This window comes from Corythoichthys intestinalis, chromosome 13 (genome assembly GCF_030265065.1).
Source record: "Corythoichthys intestinalis isolate RoL2023-P3 chromosome 13, ASM3026506v1, whole genome shotgun sequence".
NCBI lineage: Eukaryota > Metazoa > Chordata > Actinopteri > Syngnathiformes > Syngnathidae > Corythoichthys > Corythoichthys intestinalis.
Window position 1 is genome coordinate 9829504 of NC_080407.1, and position 7499 is coordinate 9837002.

Here is a 7499-nt window from a genome sequence, read left to right on the forward strand (position 1 = left end):
GCTGCCACCCATCAAATTTGGCACGAAACGGCATTTGCACAAAGATAAGTCGCACTGGACTATAAGCCGCTGCTGTCCTATAAGATATTAACCGGTAACATGTTATTTGATAGCGGCACTGTCATAAGATCAAATGAACCACCATGAAGCGTTCAACCAATTGGCTGCAACGCTTCATTGCTTCAAAAAGCTTCATTTGGCCATCACTGCCCCCTTAGAGGAGACAGGCAACCTCTGCTGCCACCTACTGTCAATATCGTTGTCGTCCAACATGCCTCCTGGCTTGGACTGGAGAGCTACAGATTTAAATAACAGTCAAAATTCATGTTCTGTGCTAATTATTTCTTCAGTTACTGTTCCAGTTGTTTCATTAATCGCTAGTTATGGTATTTGATAACACTATATTTGACAGTGGCGCCATAAGACTGTCATTAAACAATCATAATTATCACATGACACTATCCTGAGCATTAATGAATGCTTATAACAGCTGTCATTTAGTGTTATCTTATCTGGCAAATTATCTCACTTTTGATTGGATGTAAAAGATCTAAGATGGACATAAATGGAGTTAGTGATTTAATTTGCCAGATGACACTTGACGACATCACACATAAGCATTCATTAATGATCATGATAGTGTCATAGTTATGGTGGTCTTATAGCAGTCTTATGATGCTGCTGTCAAATAATGTGTTACCTATTAACCCAAAAAGCTGTTGTCCAACATGCCTCCTAACATGCATTGCCGCGCTACATATGTAAATAACAATGATTCATGTTCTGTGCCAATTATTTCTTCAGTTACTGTTTAATTCATTGCTAATTATGGTATTTAGTAACACTTTATTTGACAGTGGCGCCATAAGACCGTCATTAGACAATTATAATTATGACATGACACTGTCATGAGTGTTAATTAATGCTTATAACAGATGTCATTTAGTGTTATCCAGCAAATTATCTCACTTTTGAAGGGAGGTAAAAGATCCAAGGTGGACATAATTGGAGTAGGTGATATAATTCAGCATTCACTAATGATCATGGTAACACTTTATAATAACTATCCGTTTTAATAGTTAATAGATCGTTAGTAACTGTTGATAAATGATTTATTGTTGATTTGTGAAATATTTGTTAACAGTTTGTTAAGCATTTACAGGGTGTTCCAATATCGTTGACCCCATTCTAAATGCCCATGCGAGTTGATGGATCTTAATAAAACTATATACACTTTCTGTTTAAGGTCATAAGTTTTATTGGTTAAATATACAAAGAAAAGTACAAATATTTGTTGGTTCTATGGCAGATTTTCAGAAATGTGCAACATGAGCGCTGCCTGCAAAATGCCTTATCAAAATGCCTTTTCTTTTGAAGTGAACGGCATTTCTTTACCTGAAAAGATAGAAATGCCAAACGTTACACACAAAAACTTGAAACACTTCTACACAAACTGTGTTTCAGGTTAGGAACACCCTGTAAATGCTTAACAAACTGTTAACAAATACTTCACAAATCAACAATTAATCATTTATCAACAGTTTACTAATGATCTATTAACTAGTAAAACGGATAGTTATTATAAAGTGTTACCATGATCATGATAGTGTCATGTTATAACTGACTTTTTTATGACAGTCTTATGACGCCGCTGTCAAATAAAGTGTTACCTATTACCCAAATAAATCATCATATAAGCCACACTGCACAATAGGCTGTAAAAAGTAGTGGCTTATAGTCCGAAAATTACGGTATATATTTAGTCCTCCATCTCCACTGAAGTTAATTTGAAATTCATCAAGGCATCCCTTGAAGAACCTTTAGAAACAGACTAAGGCCTTTACTAAACCATTCCTTAAAGAGGGAATGAAGGCAATATTAAAGCAGTCGTAGCTTGTCTGGAGTTTTTCCAAAAGAAAGCTCTGAGGCTAACAACAAGGGACCTGCATCACACTATTAAGACTTTAGCAATGACCTCTTCGATAAGATAAGGTCAATGAGATTGCGGCCTATAAATAGCGGGCGGCCCGAGAAGCCTTGACACAAGCGGCGATTGGGCCGACGGTCACCGCAGCGTGACAAAGTAAAGTGGTCTCAATAGTCCTTGGCCCAGATGCCGAGTGGATAATAGGAAGCTAGGAAAACCCAATCCAATTTTGAAAGGACTCCCACAATGGAATATAACACATCTTCATCTTCAAGCCTTCCAATCCCTCGCAACCACCTTTGGAAAACAGCATCCTATTTAGCTGCGGCTAAAATAGACCGAGTTTTTCCAGGAATACATGCGTGACCGGTGACACCAGTGCCAACACCCACACTTTATGTTCCGCTTCTTTGTTTACATGTTCGCTGGCCAGATGACCATTGTGGTGTTTTCATGAGCCGTTGGCGCTGGAAGCTGCAGGGGCGGGTACTCGCAAATAGAAAACAAGATAAAATTGTATCATCTTAATGCATTTAAGTGTGAAATGGTTTCCTCTGTGCTCTCTGTTAAGGGCTGATTTTGCATCATTTTAAATAGCACCATACAGCAGTATGAAAACGTATCTGAACCTTTTGGAATTTCTCACATTTCTGCATAAAATCACCATCAAATGTGATCAGATTTTTGTCAAAATCACAAAGATGTAAAAACAGTTATTGCTTTAACTAAAACCATCATGATTTGGGGCTGCTTTGCTACCTAAGGGCCTGGACAACTTGCAATCATTAATGGAAGAATTAATTCAAAAGCTTATAAGGATGTTTTGCAGGAATACCTGAGGCCCTCTGTCAAACAGTTGAAGGTAAAAAGAGGATGGATGCTGCAACAAGACAATGATCCACAACACCGAAGTAAGTCAAGTTCAGATGGTTTCAGAAGAACAAAATACACTTTCTCAAATTCCAGTCTTGAAACCCATTAAGATGCTGCGGCATGACCTTAAGACAGCGATTCATGCCAGACATCCCAAAAATCTGACTGATCGACAGCAGTTTTGTCGAGAAGAATGGGCCAAGATTAGTCCTGACCGATGTGCCAGACTGATCTGCAGCTACAGGAAGCATGTGGTTGAAGTTATTGCTGCCAAAGAGGGGGGCACAAAATATTACATTTGATTGTTCACTTACTTATTTCCCCCCTTCAGTCATTGTTTGCATACCATCCTCATTAAAATATGAAAAGCTATAAATGTTTGGGTGGTTTTAGTTAGAACAGACACTGTTTTTTCATCTGTGTAATTTTGATAAAGATCAGCTCACATTTGATGGTGATTTTATGCAGAAATGTGAGAAATTCCAAAAGGTTCAGATACTTTTTCATACCACTGTATTCGGAACACCTTTGGGATTCTCACAGCCTTAACATTGACGGCTACAATGGCGTCAATGCTAGCAATTGTCTTAACAGGCCTCACAACTGTGCCATTGCAAGGCGAGTCAAGCGATACGAAATTATTGACTTTTCCCCGCGTCGCGGCGACGCGCCATTACTTCAGCCTTGAAAGATTTTCAACCCGCTCATTCCGGGAAGGTCGCATGTTACGCTGCAGCTTTATATCGTTCGCCTTGGAGCTGCCAGCATGTGATGAACTGCTCAAGGTCGCACTGGTGGCGGCGACATGTGTCGACGTTTGCGGGCCGAATTATCCGATGGGAGACAAAACAAACAAGCGGTGATGTTGAAGATGAGGCTTCTTTACCTTTGGTGGCATTCAAGCACAGCAAAGAGAAACAAATGATTCTCCTGCTCATTAGAGGTGCAATAAATGTGTGAACCAGGAAACAGCAGCTAAGTAATTACATGCCGTGTGTGATATATATTCGACTTTAGAGCTGCAAGATATGCTGTGAGAGAATGCTAGCATGAGTATTTCCCTATCTGGGATGGTGTTGAGTATTTTTGCAAAAATCAAGGTTGGTGTTTATGAATGCATTTACGTATATTCTATTTTAGCACCGTCATTACCAAACTTTTCAAGTATGATGCATATCGTGCTGCAATGATTAATCGATTAACTTGAGTAATTCGGTTAGAAAAAAGCTTCGAATCAAATTGTGCTGCTTTGAGTATTCGTTTAATTAGAGGTACGTTGAAGTGGTTTGTTTTGAAAGTGTTTACATTTAGTTTTATTGATTTGGGTGGATACACTGCCCTCTAGTGGAAACAGCGAATATGACATCACTCATTTAACATGGCTGAATCCAGCTGCTCCCTGTTAAGACCAACATAAGGTATATTTTTATTTGAGCCTTTTTTTTTTTTTTTATGCATTCGTAATTTAGTTAATATTAAGTTAATATTTAGTTAATATATATATATTTTTTTGTGGGAATATGTGTTTGAACGATTTGTTAAGAGCATTGTAAAAAAAAATATTAGCATATTATAGCATTTAAGCTAGCGGATTTTTTTCTATATAAGTTAACCAGTAGTTCAATTGTAATATTTAAATCCACATTTATTTATTTTTACAATTTGAGGCGAAACTCAGGTATTTTATTTTTAAATGCAAACCTTTGCTTTACATCTCCTAAAATTTATTCTGCAACTCATTAAATGTTCCTAATCCACTGTCATTTTGAATCCTGCGGCTTACAGCCCAGTGCGGCTTATTTGTTAATTTATTTGGGTTAATAGGTAACACTTTATTTGACAGCAGCGTCATAAGACTGCCATAAGACCGTCATAATTCCGACACTATCATGGGCATTAATTATTGAATATGACGGATGTCATTAGGTGTCATCCGTCAAATTATGTCACAAACTCCATTTATGTCCTGCTTGGATCCTTTACCTCCATTCAAAAGTGAGATAATTTTCTGGATAACACTAAATGACTTCTGTAATGAGCATTAATCAATGCTCATGACTAGAGATGTGCCGATCGACTGGGATGCCGATCGATCGGGTCCGATCACGTCATTTTCAAAGTATCGGAATCGGCAAAAAAATATGGGACATGCCTTTTTTTAATATATATATATTTTTTAATTAAATCGTTTTCTAATTGTATTTAACGTTACAGACATAATGTGTTACACTCTTCCAGTCTCTAAGCTTAAGGTAGGGTTATCAAATTTATCACGTTAACGGCGAGAATGAATCTTTTTTACATTTATCACGTTACAATATTTAACGCAATTAACGCATGCGCTGCACGACCCACTCACGCATTGTCGCGTTCAATCTATAATGGCGCCATTTTACCCATACAGTATATAGAGCCAAAAGGCAGCATAAAATGAGTACAGTGAATTTTGACAGCCTTTGGAGCCTTTTTTTAAATAGCTAAAGCCTTACAATCCCTCTCCCAACAATTAGAATAATCGTGGGAAGCAATGTGGGGAAGTAAGGTAGTAGTTGATCTTTTTCTATTTCCCAACGCAGAGAAGATATATCAATTGGTACCACGACGCACAGTCATGGTTGTACTTCCCATTATGCATTTGTGCAGAAGTTAAAAGGCTACAGTATCATTTACTGAAAGCTCAACAAATACACTAGATGGCAATATTTAGTCACAATATACAAAGTCATATTTATCCTTTAAGAATTATAAGTCTTTCTATCCGTGGATCCCTCTCACAGAAAGAATGTTAATAATGTAAATGCCATATTGAGGATTTATTGTCATAATAAACAAATACAGTACTTATGTACTGTATGTTCAATGTAGAATTTCGTCTGAGTTTTATTCATTTTTTTCTTAATGCATTGCCAAAATGTATATGATCGGGAAAAATTAACAGGAATGACTGGGATTGAATCGGGAGCAAAAAAAAAAAAAAAAAAAAAAAAAAAAAAAGGGAAATATCGGGATCGGCAGATACTCAAACTAAAACGATCGGGATCGGATCGGGAGCACAAAAAAGCCACTGTTAAATATAGTGTTACCAAATACCATAACTAGCAATTAATGAAACAACTAGAACAGTAACTGAAGAAATAATTAGCACAGAACATGAATTTTGATTGTTATTTACATCTGTAGTGATGCAATGCATGCTAGGAGGCATGTTGGACGACATCAGTGTTGACAGCAGGTGGCAGCAGAGGTTGACTATCTCCCCCAAGGGAGCAGTGATGGCCAAATGAAGCTTCTTGAAGCAATAAGCTTCGCAACCAATTGGTTCAAAGCTTCATTTGGTTCTATGACAAGTCTTATGATGCCACTGTCAAATGAAGTGTTACCGGTTAATATCTTTTGGTGTGAATATTCCATAAACTGCGGCTTATTGTGCAGTACAGCTTATCTATGAACAAATGCCGTTTTCGTGTCAAATTCGGTGGGTGGCGGCTTATACTCGGGTGCGCCTTACAGTCGGAAAATTACGGTAGTTGATTGATTAATCCACTACTTTTTTTTTTTTTTTTTTAAAACCTGTCCTGTTCAGCTGTTTGACACGGAGAATGGAAGTCTAAGTGCCCGGTTGGTCTGAACAGTTTTAATGTTTCACATTGAGAGTATGACATACTCCCATTGTGATCATTCAACATACCTCGTTTATTATGACAAAGCAGCGAACAGGAAGGAGTTATTGGGGGACAGAAGAAAAACAAGAGAAGAAAGAAAAGAAAAGAAATACATTAAACTTCTACATTAACTACTAACATGTTGGTGCTATCGTTCAGCTAGATGTATTTCCGGTTGACACCATGTGGGGAGCCTGCTGACCGGGGAGAGAGGGGGACGGGGGTGGGGGAGTCTATAAACTAAGCGACTGAAAAGGGTAGAGTGCACACAAATTAGCCCTGTGATCAAGAACACAGTAATCGTGTGAATCCCTTGTGAGTGTAAGCCCGTTGGCGACCGACCCTACACCGCCCCATCGCCTATCCCGGCACCGGGACCCCCCACCTGAGCGTGCCCTATCACATCCAGTCGCACGCGAGCCCCACCAAGCACGTGACAGCCACACAGACGAGCGGAGACGCCCCGCGGGCGTCAACCCAGGGCCGATTAATCCACTACTAAAATAATCGATAGCTGCAGCCCTATTAGATACGACAACCCCAATAATGAGTACTTCTCAGACAGCATCAATAGAACTGAGTGGAACAGTATTTGGCAGTTTTTGTGTTAGTGTACTTTCTCACAGTTATTTTAGACACTAAAATGAGGGTACTTTTATTGTGCAAAAAGGAAAAACCAAAACAAAAGGTGGCTCGCTAGGTAGACAATCTCAATGGGCATGCGCATACAGTAGAAGCCAGTATTACGACAGCTGCCACAGGCAATAGAAGGGAAATAATGGGAGACGTGAGCAGGGGAGGAAAAATGGAGGGAGTAGAAAAGCCCATGTGGAAGAGAGGGAGATTCTCATCTTGGCTGGAATCAGCTGATGAGACCCCCACCTCTCTTCCACTTTGTCTTTACCCCCAAAACATTCCCTCATCCTCTCTTGTGTCACCGTGGGAGAGCTGAGGGCCAGACAGAGGCGGCTTGTACACTTGCTATATTTGCCAACACACACACACTCGCTCTCCTGACACACGCACGACTGCACACG

At 39.2% G+C, this 7499-nt stretch overlaps 1 protein-coding gene across 5 annotated transcripts in view; it reads right to left on the reverse strand.

Annotated features, from left to right (window-relative positions):
• cacna2d4a (calcium channel, voltage-dependent, alpha 2/delta subunit 4a) overlaps positions 1–7499 on the reverse strand; it is a 100992-nt gene that overhangs the window by 35441 nt on the left and 58052 nt on the right. The window lies entirely within an intron of this gene.